At 39.3% G+C, this 18,284-nt stretch overlaps 1 protein-coding gene across 1 annotated transcript in view; it reads left to right on the top strand.

Moving 5' to 3' along the window:
* MYO3B (myosin IIIB) overlaps window positions 1-17,837 on the top strand; it is a 628,721-nt gene extending 610,884 nt beyond the window's left edge. The window contains exon 35 of the mRNA XM_027865702.1: window positions 17,757-17,837. The gene's annotated coding sequence lies outside the window, so the exon portion shown is untranslated. The remainder of the gene's footprint in view (window positions 1-17,756) is intronic.
* Window positions 17,838-18,284: the final 447 nt, after the last annotated feature.

Here is an 18,284-nt window from a genome sequence, read left to right as displayed (position 1 = left end):
ACACAAGTAAACAACAACAACAGAGAAATAGAATGGTAGATCAGTGCAATTAATTAGGTACACAAGACACAATAGTTAATGACCATAGTAATCTAGTGTTTGATAAATGCAGAAATCCAAGCTTATGGGACAAGAACTCACTATTTGACAAAAGCTGCTGGAAAAACTGGAAAAGTGTTTAGCAGAAACTAAGTATAGACCAACATCTCATACCTCATACTGAGATAAAATCAAAATAGGTACATAATTAAAACATAAAGTGTGATATCATAAGCAAATTAGGGGAGTATGGAATATTTTACCTGTCAGGTCTATGGATAAGGGAAACATTTATGACCAAAGAAGAGATAGAGAGCATAATATAAAATGGATAATTTTGATTACATTAAATTAAAAAGGTTTTGCACAAACAAATTCAATGCAGCCAAGATTAAAAGGAAAGCAGAAAATTGGGAGGAGGGAGAAATTTTATAGCAAGTTACTTTGATAAAGGCCTCATTTCTCAAATATATAGAGAACTGAGTCAAATTTATAAGAATTTAAGGCATTCCCCAACTAATAAATGATCAAAAGATATAAACAAGCAGTTTTTGGAAGAAGAAATCAAAACTACGTATAGTTATATCCAAAAAATGCTTTAAATCACTATTTATTAGAGAAATACAAATAAAACAACCTTGAAGTGCCACCTCAAACTTATCAGATTGGCTAATATGACAGAAAAGAAAATGACAAATGTTGGAGGGGATGTTGAAAAGTTGGGACACTAATGCACTGCTAGTAGAGTTGTGAACTGATCCAACCATTCTGGAAAGCAATTTTGAACTATGCCCAAAAGGCAATCAAACTGTGTATACCCTTTGACCCAGCAATACCAATACTAGGTCTGTACCCCAAAGAGATGAAAAAAAAAAGACCAATATGTACAAAAATATTTATAGCAACTCTTTCTGTAGTATCAAAGAATTAGAAATTGAGAGGATGCTGAACAAGTTGTGGTATATGATTGTGATGGAATACTATTGTACTATAAGAAATGATGAACAAGACGGTTTCAGAAAAACCTGGGAAGACTTATATGAACTGATGCAAAGTGAAATGGGCAGAACCAGGAGAACGTTATACGTAGTAACAGCAATATTGTACGATGATCAGCTGTGAATGGCTTGGCTATTCTCAGCAATATAATGATACAAAATAATTCTGAAGAATTTTGGATGAAAAATACTCTCCACTTCCAGAGAAAGAACTGATGAAGTCTAAATACAAATCAAAGCATATTTTTTAACTTAATTTTTCTTGGGGCTTTTTGGTTTGTGTTTTTGTCTGCAACATAACTAATATGGAAATATATTTTGCATGACTGCACATGTATACTGAATGGCTTGCCTTCTCAAAAAAGGGGAAGGAGAGGGAGAGAATTTGGAACTCAAATTTTTTTAAAATAATGTTAAAAATTATTTTACATGTAGCTGGAAAAATATTAAGGAAATATTTAATAATTATATTTTCTATATTATATATTATATCTAATTATATCTAATCAATAATTAAATAAATATAAATAAAATATTAAAAATTTTAAAGAGAAATCTGAACATCAAACACTATTAACAAGCATTTATTAATCATCTGCCAGGTGCCAGGCACTGTGCTAGGCACTGCAAAAACAAAAACAAAGAATGAAACACTCCTTACTCTGAAGAACCTTATGTTCTATAAAATACAACAAGTACATATATAAGGACATGTGTAATAAATATTAAAAGAATAAATACAAAGTAATTAAATACAAGATACTTTGGGCACTAGCGCTTATAGCAATCCGGAAAGACTACATGTAGAAGGCGGTGCTTGAGCTTCATCTTGAAGAATGGGGGATCTATGAGGCCTGGGGAATGGCCAGTGAAAAGGCATGAAGAGGGAGGATAGAATGCCAGGGGACAACAATGGAAAAAAGGCCAGTTTACTTGGATTGTAGAGTGTGGGAGGGAGAGTAATATACAATGAAACTAGGAAGATAGGTTGGGACCTTGTTGTGAAGTGATTTAAAAACCCAAAAAAGTTTAAATTTTATCTTAGAAGCAATAGAGAGCTATGGTAGTTAATTGAGTAGAGGAGTTACACGGTCAGATCTGCACTTAAGGAAGATTACTTGGACATCAGTATGTAAGATGGACTGGCATGGGGAAAGACTTGAGGCATGGGGATCAATTAAGAGTCCATTTCGATCATCTAGGTGAGACATGATGAGGGCTTGAACTAATGTATTAGGTATCTGAGTAGGGACAGGATGTGAGAGATATTATAGAAGTAGAAACCACAAGATTTGGCAACTTATTAGACTTATGGGTTAAGAGACAGGATGGAGGCAAGGATAATGCCTATATTATGAACCTGGAAGACTAGAGCAATGGAGGCTTTGAACAAAATAGGGAAGTTTGGAAGAGGGGTGGATTTTAAGGGGTAGATAATGAATTTGCTTTGGACATGTTGAGTTTGAGATATCTCCAAGACACCCAGCTTAAAATATCCAGTAGGCAATTGGTAACATGGGATTGCTGTTTCGGTCACACGGGGGACCTGCAGCCTCAAGGCCACTTGTGGCCCTCTAGGGCCTCATATGTGGCCCTTTGACTGAATCCAAACATCACTAAACCAATTCCCTTAATAAAAGGATTTGTTCTGTAAAACTTGAACTCAGTCAAAAGACTACACTGAAGGACCTAGAAGGCCACATATGGCCTCAAGGCTGCAGGTTCCCCACCCCTGGATTAGGACTTGATATGTTAATCTGAGTCATTAGAATAGAGACGATAAACCCAGAGCTGCTATTGCTCTCTCACTAGAGAGAGCGAAAGTAAAAAGAAAAGAACCCAGGACAGATCCATTGGTACACCCATAGTTAGAAGGCATGATATAAATGATGAGCCAGAAAAAGAGAATAATGAAATGTTTAGACAGGTAGGAGGAGAACCAGGAAAGAGTAGGATTGTGAAAAGTCAGAGAATAAAGAGTACTCAGGAGAGGATGGTCAAAAGTGTCAAATGCAGCAAATAGATGCAAAGGGATAAGGACTGAGAAAAGAGCATCATATTGGGTTATGTAGAGTTGTTAACTGTGAAAAAAGCAATTAAGTGATGAGATTGGAAAAGGTTGAGGAGTGAGAGAAGAGGAAGCAACAAATGTATGCACATTTGTCAAGGAGTTTGGCTGCAAAAGGGAGGAGATACAAGGGATGATAATGAAATGGAAGGGAATGGCATCAAGGATAGCTATTGAGAGGCTGGCCTTGGCAAGCAGGGCCTCCTTGTCACTCACTGTAGGTGACTATCCAATTCTTTCTGCTCTCTATAATTTCTGTAAGTGGAATCCTTGTCGTTGTTGTTCAGTCATGGCTGACACTTCTTGAGCCCAGTTGGGATTTTCTTGGCAAAGATACTAGAGTGGTTTCCCATTTCCTTATCCAGCTCATTTGACAGATGAGGGAACTGAGGCAAACAGGATTAAGTGACTTGCTCAGGGTCACACAGGTAGTATTTGTGTGAGGCTAGATTTGAACTCAGGAAGATGAGTCTTTCTGACTTCATGCCCAGCACTCTATCCACTGAGCCACCTAGCTGTCCTCCTTCCCCCACCCCAACAACAATAACCGCAGGTAACACAATTCTTCCTGCTTTCTATATTTTCTGTCCCCCTGCCCTCCCCCTTAGTACCTTGTCCTTGGTTAGCTCTTTGAGCTACTTTCTCTTTCCTGCCCTCACTTACTTCTTACTTACCTCTTATCAACTTGCCTTTCTTACCCTGTCTTCCAACTCCCTTTCTTCTTCTGTCTAGAGTCGTTCTCCTTCTCCTTTGCCTCCAGTCCCTCTCTTTCTGACCTGCCCTCCTTGCCCTCCCTCATTCTTGGGTCTTCATTCCCTTGAATGAAAGATAGCCTCATTTCCTTTTGAAATACCTCTGATTGTTAGCAAGTCTTTCTCTATATGAGCTGAAGTCTTACCCTTTGAAACTCCTGTCTTTTTCTCCTAGTTCTGTCTTCTGAGGGGAAGCAAAGCAAGTTTTTAAAAATACATATATTTTGTTTTTCCTACAATTATATGTTAAACAGTTTTTAGACATTTGGCTTTTTTTTCTGTTTTGAGTTCCAAATTCAATCCCTTCCTCCCTTCCTCTGTTCACCCCTCCCTGAAATGATAAGCAATCAGATGTAGATTATACATGTGTAATCATGTAAAACATTTAAAATCATGTAAAACAATTTCATATTAGTCATTTTGTACAAGAAGACTCAAATAAAAGAAAAACAATGAAAGAAAGAAAGTAAAAAATAGTATGCTTCTGTCTGTATTCAAACAATATCAGTTCTTTCTCTGGAGGTGGATAGTATGCTTCATTAGTCCTTTGGGATTGTCTTGGATCATAGCTGAGAATAGCTAAGTCATTCACAGTTCTTCATGGAACAATATTGCTGTAACTGTGTACAAGGTTCTTCTCGTTCTGTTCAATGCACTTTGTATCAGTTCATGTAAATCTTTGCAGGGTTTTCTGAAATCATCCAAGCAGAGCGAATGTAATTCTTTCCAATATAATAGCTCTTCAAATGTTTGAAAGCAACAATCATCATCACCCCTAAGTCTTCTCTCCTTCAGGGTAAATATCCCCACAACTATTCATTTATATGGAATTGATTTTCAGGCTTTTCACCATTCTGATGACCCTCCTCTGGATATAATCCAGTTTGCCAACATAGTACCCCAAACTGAACACAGAACTCTACGTGGGTTCTAATCGGAACAGTGGAACTTTGACATCTTAAATGGTATTTGCCAAATGAGGGGATTTCCAGCTTAGAACACCTAATATAGCACTAATAGTGCTACCAAATAATGTGGCACAGTAGAATGCTAGTTGGAGTTAGGAGAACCTGAGTTCAAATCCAGCCTCAGACCCTTACTAGCTGTGTAACCCTGGACAATTCATTTAACCTTTGTCTGTCTCAGTTTCCTCAACTGTAAAATAGGGATCGTAATAGCACCTACCTCACAGAGTTGTTGTGAGAATGAGATAATATTTGTAAAGTGCTTAGTGTGGTCCCTGGCATATAGTAGATACTTAATAAATGCTTGTTCTCTTCCCTGCATATTAAACATTAAGATGTACTACCCCCTTAGGAAGCTACAGTAACCATCATCATTTTCTGAAAATTGTATGTGTTCATCTTTCACATGACTAATTAACAGAAGCCTCAGAGCAAGCAACAAATCAGAATATGATAAAGTGTAAAGTTAAGCTAGTTTTTCCAGAAATAGGGTTTTTTTAATTGCCTTACAATCAAGTGTACTTTTAAATTTGCAATCTTGAATCAGCACTGATTATGAGCAGGGCAAACAATCAACAATTTGGATTAATACTACTAGAATTTTGCCTTTTTCTTGTAAAGTTCTCCCTACAACTTCAGGGTGGCTTAAGATGAAGAAAAGAGATAGCTTTTACGACTGACAAATCCCCCAGTATCAGATCACTGTAAACATGGGAGCCACCTGTGTGCCCTAACATTCAGTTTACTACAAAGTCCAGGCTAGCTGTCTGAGCAGCTGCAGGAGTCACACGGTGAGCACTGGAATGCATTTCTGGTAGGAGCATCTGGGTAGATGGCAGGCAGGTGTCTTCGCTGGCTTCTCTCATGGCCTCTTAGCCAGCTAGCTGGCCTGGTGGAGGTATTGGCAGCTGTGGACCTGCCATGGAGCTGATTGGAGGTCAGGCTCTTGATGAGCTCCTTTGTTCTCCTAAATACCATTGTTTCTAGACTCACCTATTGTTGGGAAAGATTTGCTGATTTTTGTTATAAACACAACCCACTACAAAAACTCCTTTTATGTTGATGAGGGGCATTTTCCTGGCTCCTCTTTGTTTGATATGGAAATGCCTCAGGCTAGCTTTATGGCCACACACACACATTCTAGAAGGAAGTGTGGAGAGACATAAAATTGCACCTACCATAAAGGTGGCTGCTCTGTGGTTCTCTCCAGTAGTCTTTGAAGAATAGGCAAAGAAGTCTCTAACTACCAGAGCAGATTCCCTTTATGTACCTAAGTATGAATGTATCGGGATATACAACGTTTCCTAAAAGTCTTAGTGTAGTTTTTTTGTTTTTTTGGTTTTTTGGTTTTTTTTGCTTTAGTAGCTTAAAGCTGCTCTGAGACTTTTGGGACACTATATTATGTGTGCACAAACATAATTAGTCCCATTAAGGAATCCCTGAGAAATCAAGCTCCTCCAGAATGAGGCCACCAGTGTTAAGAGAATATCAGCTGTCATAGAAAGTCAGTCAATAAGTCAACTAGCATTTACTAAGTGCCCAAGATCATGTTTTAGCAAAGAGGAGCCAATAAGTCAGGAAGTATGGCATAATGTCAGAGGATGCCTTTGTTCTAATCCCAACTCTGAAATTATATGACCTTGGGTAGCCGTTTTCATTTTCCCACCCTTAGTTTCCTCATCTTGGATTAGGCAAGGGATATTAACCTTTTGGTGTCACTGACCCTTTTGTCAGTCAGGTGAATCCTTCTCAGAAAAATGTTTTAAATGCCTAGAATGAAATGTATAGGATTGCAACAGAAACCAATTATATTGAAATAATTATTGATGTTATATATTTGTACATAGGTAGATGTGGGTATACATAAATGTGTATACATGTATATATAAATGTATAAATACATTTACATTACACACACATATATGTATGTATGTGTGTGTGTGTGTGTTTGTTGTGTGTTTGTATGTATGTATAAAACTGTGGCAGGTCAGAAATATTCATATGCCCAACTTCTAGCTAAACAGGCTGGCATGGAAAAGTTGATGAAGTTGGAGAAGTCTTCCCTAACCATCCCCAGGCTATAACTTCTCCTTTCTGTATCCTTTCCCTCATTCAGAGGTTACCCCCTCCTCCATTCAAATACCTAGTGCCTCCCTACCTCTTTCCTCTATTTAAATAGATATTCCACAAACATTTATTAAGCACTTAATATGTACTAGCTATGTATTTGTTGAGGATATAAAGATAAAAAAAAATAGAGTACATACTAATGGAAAGTGGGTAGGAGGAGATACAACAGGAATAAGTATAAAACCAGATAGGGATAAATGGGGACAAAGAAGAGATCTAAAGTGCTCTAGAAAATTTTGAAAAAAAGAGAACACTAATGGGGATGGGTTGATGATCTGTAAAGGTTCCACAGGGGAGGCACCTAAACTTAGCACCTCAGGAGAGCCTTGAAAAAGGTTGAGGAATGTGAAAGATAGACTTAAAGACTGCATTTCAAGAGTGGAGAAAAGGAGGACAATAGCCTGCTCCATACACAGAAAAGAGAAACCGCCCTTTCAGTTAGAATACCGGTTAAAAGGTAAAAGATCTCATCTCTGTCACCTATACCTACTTACTGATTGAGTGACTGAATGATTATATTTCATTGTAAATTACCTTTAGGGCCAAGTGTTGCCTTAAACTGTCATTTGCCTTTTCACTCTAACCTATCCAACAGAAGGTGATGTCCAGTGTTGGAGAATTTAAAGCAGGGATTCTTACCTTTTTTTGTAACATGGACCTCTTTGGCAGTCTGGTGAAGACTGGATCACTTCTCAGAATAATGTTTGTTGGGGCAGCTAGGTGGTGCAGTGGATAGAGCACTGGCCCTGGATTCAGGAGGACCTGAGTTCAAATCCAGCCTCAGACACATAACACTTACTAGCTGTGTGACTCTGGGCAAGTCACTTAACCCCATTGCCTAGCCAGAAAAAAAAAACAGAATAATGTTTGTTGCCTACATTCATAAGTGAAGGAAACACTAAATTTCAGTTAGAAGTTAGTGAAAAATAAAGATGTAAATTTTTCCCACCCAAGTTCACAGAACCCTTAAAATCTATCCAATAATCCATTGAGGATCTGGGGACCCCAGGTTAAGAATCCCTGATTTAAGGTTTATAGTAAGCAAGTGAGGTGTTTCGAAAGGAGAATAGTACAATATTCTAGTTGTCTCTAGCTCTTTTCTCCCCCACCTTCCTTTTTCCTTCTTTCCCTTGAACTGGACGCCCAAGAGAAATCAGAGCATCACACCCAATTGACATTAATTGAGAGCGCGTTTATTTGAGCCGGCCGACGACAGACCCCAGGCGTGCATCCCAGGGGCCGTGCCACCGAGGGTTTTATCTGAAATATTTATACTGTCTGGTTACAAAACAGGGTTACAAAACAGGGTCCGGTGGGGTGCCGGGAAGAGGACAGGGTCCGGTGGGGTGCCGGGAAGCCAGATCAGGTTATTTACAGAACAGGATGTTGCACCCAGGATGTTGCACAGCCGTTAGTGGAAGCTGAGCCAGAGGGCCCGGGGCGTGGTGCCCCTGGGCCCCTAACGGAGGGTCTATCACACCCTCTTCCTCCCTCTCCCCTACCCCTGCTATATAATCAAGTTCCAATTATTGTTAATTCTACGTCAGCATCTTTCTTATGTTGTTCCCTTCTCTCTGTTCACATTGCTATCACCCCAGGTTGGGTCCTCATCATCTTTTGTAGAGACTACTTCATAATCTACTAACTGGTCTCCTTGCCTCCATCTTTTTTTTTCTCCCCACCATTCTTTACACCATCCCTTGCTTAAAACCTTCACTGGCTTCCCATGTTTACAGTATAAAATACAAATTACTAACTTTAATTTCATGGTTCTTCACAATATGGGGCCAACCTACCACCTTTTCAAACTTATTTCATATTACTTATGTACATGATACTTTTTAATCTAACTATGCTGGTCTCATCCAATCCCACCACTATGCATTTACAGCCAAAAAGGGATGGGAAGCAAAAATTTCAAGGATAAAATCCTGAAGACACAAAAAGAAACAATTCTGATGAAGATCAAAACTGGAAGGGTTGTCCAAACAGACCAATCTGGATGTGGAAAAAACCTAACTCATCAACTGTTCCCTGGTCAAATCATATTTAAAATATTCAGTTCTGGGTGCCACATTTTGGGAGGGCTATTGATGAGATGGAGAGCATTCATATAAGGTCAGCCAATATGGGGAAGTACCCCAAGACTATCTTAAATGAGGCTTAGCTGAAGAAACTGAGAACATTTATCCTGAAGAAAAGAAGGCTTTGGAAGGGACACAATTGTTGTCTTCAAACATTTTTAAAAGAGAAATGGGAGGACGCTGAAGACAGGCAGATTTCAATTCAATGTAAGACAACACTTCCCAATAATTTGAGCTGTTCCAAAGTGGAATGGCCAGCCTCAGGAGACAGTGGGTCCCCTCTCTCTCTGGAGGTTGTCAAGTCAATCTAGGTTGACCACTTGTTGGAAATGTTGTAGTAGGGATTTTTTTTCCAGCTCTGGGCTAGACTGGACGGCCTTTGTGGACCCTTCCACTTGGAGATTCTGTGATCCTGGGGGTAGGGGTTGGGGAAGGAAAACTGTATCCCATTCATTACTCTGCTCCTAGCAGCCTGCTCTTGGGTCAATTACTTATTCTCTTGGGGATGGCAGGATGGGAAAGAGGTGTTACATAAATATACATTATTTAATACTGGTTTGTTGTTCAAACAAAAAAAAATTTTTTGGAAACTCTATATGCTGCATTGTATTACTGTTATAAGGAAACTTCTCAGGTTTTTTTTTTTGAGTAAGCAGGCAGATAATTTTGTTAACTACTACTGGAATCTATTGTGGGCCAAACTTAAAGTCAATCAATAAACATTTATTAAGCAACTATTATATGCTAAGCACTTGGATACAAAAAGAGGCACACAATTCTTGCAGCATAACACAATTCTTCCTTGGAAAAAATCCAGCCTTCCTTTTCAGCATAATCTCCTACTATTCTCCTCCACATTTTCAAATGGACCACTGCCTCCATACTCCCCCATTTCCTCTACAGTGCTTATTAAGACCCTGACTTTGCTCACCCTGTTTCCTGTGACTAAAATGTCTTCTCCTTTCCCTTTTCCTTCAATGCTGAATTCCTACTTATTTTTTAAAGCCCAATTCAAATGCTGTCCCTGCTCTCCCTACCCCCAGTCATTGATGAACTCCTCCCAAGATGAATTTACCTAGCACTAGGATTGCCTCTCTTTTATGCCCTTGATATGCTTTGTATGATAGTTATTTGTGTGTACGTCTTGTATCTCTACTAGAACATAAGTTCTCCGGTCACTGAATAAACAAGTATTATTGTGTTCTTATTATGTACCAGGCCCTGTGCTAAGTACTGGGAATACAAATATAAGCAAAAGGAAAAAATAGTCCCTGCCCTCAAGGAGCTTACATTCCCTTTTTAAAAATTTATTTATTTTTAACATTCATTTTTTTAAATTTTGAGTTACAAATTTTCCCCCACCCTCTCACCTCTTCCCCAGCCATTGAGAAGGCAAGAAATGGGATATCAATTATACATATGAAATCATGCACAACATATTTCCAGTGGACCTCAATTTAAACCCCATCTCTGATATTTATGACCAATGTGACATCAGACAAGTCATTTAACCTCATTGGGATATAATTTCCTTTTCTACAAAAAGATGAACTTGGACTAACTGACAGGTTATGTCTCTTCCAGCTCTAGACATATCATCCTTTGAGTTAAATGACTTGCTCTAAATCAAAGATATAGTGAGTAGGTGGGAAAGCCAAAACTTGAGGCCCGATCTTCTGACCTCATGCTGGGTCCCCTGTACCACACCTCACTGTCTCTTTTTGTTAATAATACTTTGCCTTTTTTCAAAAGATGTCTATTTGTTTTAGAAAAATCTTTGGTCCTTATAACACCTTTCAGAAAGAACAAAGAAGAGATTATTATGACCAAGGAAATACTGTGAACACATGAAACCCTGCATTACAGAAATACAAAGTTTTGGCATTATTATTAAAATTATCGTTATCATTATTAACTTATGCCTGGTGAGGTTAAAGGTTATACCCAAGATAACTAAAGGTCACAGACCTCACTTTTTTTTTTGTTTGACTGTACATTTGACCCAAAGGTCAAGCCAAACACCAGAGAATGCTTCTGTCTAGATAGAACTATGTTCATAAAATTCCCTTTTACTACTTCAGATAAAATTGAAGTTACTGAGTAACTGAAAGATTGCTTATGATTCAGAGTTCAATTTTTAGATCTAATGTATAATGTTTAAATAAGTAAACATTAACTTCAAAAATGACCCAGGCCTGGAGAAATGGAGTGAAAACTTGGAACACTGGACTTAAGAGGCAGAAGACCTTGGATCAAGTCCTAGCTCAGTCACTTACCTAATAGTTGTGTTACCTTGAGCAAGTAACGTCACATCTCTGATATGTGAAAGTAAAAGGGTTTGATCTCCAGATGTCAATTGTAGCTGTCCTATATTGTGATTCTTAGTTGCGTGGGGAACAAATGATATTAATAAACAGCAACATGGATATAGGGTGATAAGTTCTGGACTTGGAATCAGGAAGATCTGAGTTCAAATCCTGTTTCAGATACTAGCGATGCTCTGAGGCTGGTCACTTAGCCTTTCTTAGCCTCAGTTTCCTCATCTGTAAAATGAAGATAATGCTAGCACCTTCCTCCAAGGGTAGTTGTGAAAATGAGTATGTAAAGAACTTTGCAGGTGTGAGAACCAGTGGGAAAGATAGAACTTGAGCCTGGGTCTTCTGACCCTATGTTGGTTTCCCTACCATATCACACTGTCTCTCTCCAATAATAATACTCTGCCTTTTCTCAAAAGGTTTCTATTTGTCTTACAAAATGAAAAACAATGAAATTGGACTTGTGGCTAAACCATTTGTGCCTTCCAAAAGCTATGTATAGCATATGAAGCAGCTTTTGAAGCTTCGACAGCCCAGTGTATGTATGCTGTGTTACAAAGAATACAGGGGAGGGGGCACTAGAGGAAAGGTAAAGGAGAAATATCATGGGCCTAAGACCAGAATTCTTAGAACAAAAGACTTTATCTCTGATTCCCCTAAGTAATTTCATCAAAAAAGTTACTCCCTGAGAAAACTGGACAAAAAGCTTTCTGATTGTTGGTTGCCGGGGGCCAAGATTTTATCATAAGGTGAACAACCAAACTTGAATGTTGGGCAAATCACTTGACCTCTTTGAGGGTCAGCTTCCTCATCTGTTCAATGAAAGGGTTAGACTAGGTAACTTCGGAAGGTTCTTTCTGGCTCTAGAACTGTGGTCATAGGGTGGTTCTTTTTATAAACCCCTAAATAAGCCATAAAATTGTGCTATACTTTGTATATCAAAATTATGTTACAGCCTTACTTTTAGCAGGGCAGGAATACTGAGGGAGGAGATCTCAGGGGGATAGCTAAACTGTTCTGTACAAATTTGCTTCCATGACCTGGAGAAGACATTTTTCAATAATCTTTCAGGGTATTTTTAATGGTGGGTTATTGACTATAATCTCCATGATGTATCAGTGTTCTAAGGTGGTTTACTGGTTGAGAAAAGAGATGTAAGGATGCAGGGATAGTGCCAAGACACAGTCAGGTAAAAGGTAAGCTTTACTTATCGGCCACGGGCATGATGCTACCAATGGACCACACAAAGAATGGCAGAAGCTGGGCAAAGTCCAGGTTGGACCCTTTATCCCTGAAGAAAAAGTAGCTATTACAAAAAAAGGAGGCCCTAGGAGAGCAAAAGCCCAGAAAGATGGCTCTGAAGTCCTTTCTAGGTAATGGTGAGAGTCCATGAGGTATCAGGTTACACCACATGGTAGGCCTCAGAAACCAAAATGCATTTTAAAAGCTTGAGAGCCATCCAGTTATTGCACCAGAGGGATGTTTTATTACTACTATTATTGTCCTTATACCCTCTATACAATCTGTGAATTTACTATTTTTTCTGTAAACAAATGCCCTTGATTAAAACTCAGGACAATTTGGGTTTAGCAAAAGGAAAGGATGGGTGCAGAAACTAGAACCATCTGGAGACTGGTGGAGGACAGAGCTCTGAAGACGGGAGTAAGCAGCAAGTTCAGGACGGGTTAATGCATTTTACCAGGGAGGCTTTAGAACATCAGTCAGTCCCTTTTAGGGATCAGTTCATCCTGGGCCCAGATTAGGACAAATACTTCATAGATCTTGGTTTATCAGTCATGAAAAAATCTACTCCATCTGTAAGGTTGTATGTCCTTACAGACTAGTGACCAGTGGCATATGTTTGCATGGCCAGAGTTGTAGGCAAGAGTCTTTAGCCATTGAAAAAAAATGAAAATAACTCTTTTATGTGGAGATGAAGTCCTTAAGCTGAGGACTTCATTAACTCTGTGCTTTAATTAAACCAAATCACATCAATCATAGGGTTTGGAGGATAAAGGAAAAATCAGAATTTCATTTACTTTTTTTAGGAAAACACCCAAATTTATCATTTAAGCTTTTATTAGTAGCTATTTAGCACTTATGGTTACTACCGCCAAGATTTCTAGAAGTTTGCTTTCTGGATTAGTTGTTGTTGTTTAGTATTTCTGCTGTGTCTGACTCTTCATGATCCAGTGGACCATAGCATGTCAATACAGTTCAAGGGGTTTTCTTGGCAAAGATGCTGGAGTGGTTTGTAATTTCCTTCTCCAGAAGATTAAAGTAAATGGAGGTTAAATGACTTGCCCAAGGTCACATAGCTAGTAAGTGTCTGAGACTAGATTTTAACTCAGGTCATTCTGACTCCATGCTCAGTGCTCTATCCATTAAGCCACCTGGCTGCCTCCTGGATTAGTACTTTACTTAAATGGAAGCTTTGTAGCTTTCAACTTTTAAGAGAGTTAACAGAATATGTGCCACCATAAATGAATAACAAAACATAAAAATTATTGCTTCCTATCTGTTCTATATTTAATTATCAACAGAACAATAATGTCACTGTGCTAGTAATCTATGAAAGAGAAATCAGAGAGAAAGGCTAGGCCACAGTATGAAACCTCCTATTCCTGCTAGATCCACTATTATCTTACTGGAAGGCTGAGCCAGATGATCTCATTATACCTTTAGTTCTTCATATAGAATAATGACAGCTGAGAGTCAGAAGACCCAGACATTTCTGGCCCCATTTGTAGCATGTAATTTGAAGGGTACCAAAAGGCCCATCTGCCTGAAATTATCTCTATCTCCCCAGGTGGCTGAAATTTACACCATAAAAATCACTCCTTAAGGCATTGTGTGCAGGAAGTACTCCTCAAGTGCAAATATGCAATCTAATATTGACCAGTAGCACGTAGTTTACATCTGATTATCAGTTTCCTCTTCCAATTTTAAGACTCCTTCTTGAAATCTGAGCTCCAAGAAGACTTGACTATGTCTGTACTTTTTTTGTATTCCCCCTCAGTACTTAACACAGTACTGACCATATATTTAATGTTAAGTAAATACTTGTTAATTCATCAATGCTGAAAAAAGCAAAATGGAATTCCACTCTTTCTTCTTTCACAAGATCTGTGAAACATCTGGATGGATACTCTTCTATCCATATAGATCTCAACTCAAAATTCCAAAGACTCCAAGATTTACTAAAGAGTTTGCATGAATTGCTTTGGGGGAATGAATATTATATGGAAGCCAGTGTTCTGGGAATGCACCTCTCCTACTCTTAGCAAGGCTGGTTCTTAGAAGCAGTCTCTGGTCAGCCTGGTCAAAGCCTTCCTAACTTGGTTGGACCTTCTGTAGTTTGTGTGGATATTGGCAGCAAGAAGAGCTTAGTTACCTCCATACCAAAATGATATATTAAAGAAGGATTGTTAGTGGAGGTCCACTCTTCCTATCTGTAATACGGCTTATTTTGGGGAGAGAAGGGAAGCTACACACAAAATTTTAAAAATTTTTCAATGGTGAATTTAATTTTTTAAACTTTAATTAGCCTGAATCATTTCATTCGTGATGCTGTTAATAACTGGAATTGAATCCAAAGAACCCTGAAATCCTCCTACCTGAAGCAAAGTCCTAGTTAAGGACTATTCTGAAATAGAACTGGTGCTTACTGAAGCACTAAGTATATATTTTTAACAGAATACTCATGTTCTAAATGGGACTTTACAAAGAAAAATAACACTAGAGACAAGGACCAAAAAAAAAAAAAAAGCAATGGGATTGGATTAAGTAGATACAGGTTGTTTCAAAAGTTTCAGTGCAGTTTTCTGTATTTAAAGCTTAAAACTGCACTAAGACTTGCATGTCATGAGGAGGAGTCAACATACAAAGTTTCCAAAGGAGATGAAGATACCAAAGGAGTGAGGGGAAATAGATCTTATAAAAATAGAAAAGAAAAGGAAGGCAACAATGGAAAGGACATCAACAGCTAATTTCCCATCTATATAAAACTTTTATGCCAAAGATAGAGGTGTTGTGGTGTAATAATCCAGAGTTCCTAACTTAGTAAGTCTTGATCTGATCCCACCTCTAACACTAGCTGTGTGATCCTGGGCAAATCATATGACCTCTTTGAGTCTCAGTTTCCTTAGCTGTAAAATGAGAGGGTTGGGTTAGATAGCCTTGAAGGGTCCCTCCCAGCTCTAAATCCTAGGATCCTGTGATCCCTGGAATGGACTAATAATCCTTTAAATGACACAGCCCTTTCACCACACATTCCTGTAAAATAATGTCATTCTGGGTTCCCCAGCCTCGTCCCGAGGTTTGGGGTCATGAAGAGTTGACACAACTGAACAACAGCAGCAAATATTAACTGAGCTATTACTAAGTGCTGCTTAGCAATAATGATACTAATAACAATAATAATATCTAGCATTTATATAACACTTTAAGGTTTGCAAAGCATTTTACAAATATTTCATTTTATGCCCTCAACCCAGGAAGGTAGATGCTATTGTCCCATTTTATAGTTGAAGAAACTAAGGTAGACAGATGTTAAGTGACTTGTTCAGTGTTAGCCAGCTACTAAGTGACTGAGGATGGATTTGAACTCTAGTATTCCTAAGGGTTACCCAGTGCCCTTTCTAGCTGACAACATACACCTAAACATGTCCTTCCCTAAAAGGCCTTACAAAGTAATAAAAATATAGCAGAAATGAGGCAGTGTGTTCTAGTGCAATGGAGTTAGAAGACAAACATGTTCTCACCCTTGCCTCTGATGATCCGGAGTTGTGACCATGGGCAAATCATAGGATCATAGATTTAGAGCCTAAAGGAATCTTTGAGGTCACCTAGCCCAAGTCCCTCATTTAACAATTGAGGCCCAGAGTGATCCACAGCTGCCAAAGCAGGATTCAAACCTCAGGGCACTGCTTCTGAATCCAGAGCTCTGTCCATTGTATCACACTGCCCATCCACTTCATCTGTCAGCCTCAGATTATCCCTCTGTAAAATGTTGATAAAAATACCTATGCCAGCTATAGGGTTACTGTGAAGAGTAAATGAGATTTTTGCAAACCTAAAAACTATGTAAATGAGAGATGTATGTAGATATAGATAAAGATAAAGATATACACAAATTCAGCTTAGACATAAAGGGCTGAGAAGAGGAAGTTTAAGTGGTTTCTAAGTAATTTCCTGATCTAATATTCTGAGATTCTGTAGTGTCCTATTGTGCTAAGAATGCTTCTTTTTTATTGTAAAAGAAAAAAAAGTCACTCTTTTCCTAGGACTCAAAGCTTTATTACAGTTTGTGGCAACACCACAGATCTAAGTATTTATGCCAAGGAGTATCAGGGCTACTAAAGACCCAAATCTAAGTAAGAACAACTGTTTTATGATTGGAAAAGAAAGAAAGGAAGAAAGAAAGGAAGGAAGGAAGGAAGAAAGGAAGGAAGGAAGGAAGAGAGAAAAAGAAAGAGAGAAAGAAAGGAAGGAAGGAAGGACGAAAGGAAGAAAGAGAGAAAAGGAAAGAGAAAGAAATCCAGGAGGGAAGGAAAGAAAGAGAGAAAGAAGGAAAGGGAGACAGAAAGAAAGAAAGAAAGAAAGAAAGAAAGAAAGAAAGAAAGAAAGAAAGAAAGAAAGAAAGAAAGAAAGAAAGAAAGAAAGAAAGAAAGAAAGAAAAAAGAAGAAACCTCAAAGGTAAATCAGAGGATATCCTATTACAATTCCCTTGCCCACTTCCTCTGTCCTCAGGTCCCCCCTCCCCCATCAAAATCTTTCAGATTAAACAGGACAAAGTTTGATCTCTTCCATGTTGAGAGTTTGGAACAAAAGCAGCTTTCTGCTTGAGCTGGACTTCAAAAGGCTGCTGAGTGACTGCTCTAAGTAATACTTTTGTTGTAGATCTCAGGAAATTCACAGATGTCCTGCTGTAACTGTGTGCAGTTCCATGGACCTTTTAACCGAACAGAGAGGTGTTACTGTATTAACCAGACTGATGTCTTGCATTGGGAGTAATACTAGTGAGACCCACAAAGACTAACCGAGGTGCCAGATGCTGTCAAGTTCAGAACCCGTTTTTCTTCCATGAGGTTACCTTATGGGGCAATAAATGTAAAATTCGGTTAGGTGCCCGGAGTTGTTTCTAGACTAGGATTTTTTTTTTTTTTTAAATAGAAGGGAGTTAATCTCTGGTTTGACAGAAGCCAATGATACTTATGGAATTACTCCAAATGAAAGCAGGGAAACTTGGGAAGTGGGTGGTTGACCCAGGCACCAGGTAATGAATGACCCGGGTGCCACATATGGAAGAACCAATTTAGAAACCGGATTGGGGCAGACAGACTCTGGGCCGCTCACGGCGAGTGCTCCCCTCCCGGTTTTACAACTCGCCCCTTCTTTCCGCAGGTTCCCTTTGTTCCTTTTCTCTGTCCGCCTGCCTGGAAGAAACTGCGGGAAAACTGACTGCGGAAACTTCCCTGGTCCGGAAATCTGCCCTTGGCTGCCACCGCGCTAGAGAGCTTCTGCTGGGCTGTGGCCGCTTCGCTCGGCTGCGCACCAGGCTGCGTCTCCTCGGGTGCTGGAGCGGCTCCGAGTCAGCCGGCAGGGCTTCCAAACTGCCCCCCACCAACCCCCGGTTCAAGTTGTCTCGGCATTCAGGTAATGCCTACTCCGGGGTGGAAGACCCACGTGGCATTCTTGCTTCCACTTGGTGGAGAGGGAGAAGGGAGAAAATGAAGTACAGTCCTTTCCCCCTTGTTAAATCCGTGACCCAAAAGCTAAGTCGTGGAGCTGACCTCCCATCTTTTTTACTCCTCCCTCGCTACCCTCCACAACGACTCTCCCCCCTTTTTTTTCTGCCTAGGCTCCATGCACTTGTTTGTGAGCTCGGCGCGCAGCCCTCATGGGTTTGCTCCCTTCGGGCTTCTGCAAGCT

The sequence above is a fragment of the Vombatus ursinus genome, unplaced genomic scaffold (assembly GCF_900497805.2).
Source record: "Vombatus ursinus unplaced genomic scaffold, bare-nosed wombat genome assembly UNPS02014779.1, whole genome shotgun sequence".
NCBI classification, from domain to species: Eukaryota; Metazoa; Chordata; class Mammalia; order Diprotodontia; family Vombatidae; genus Vombatus; species Vombatus ursinus.
This window is presented reverse-complemented; position numbering and strand designations above follow the sequence as displayed.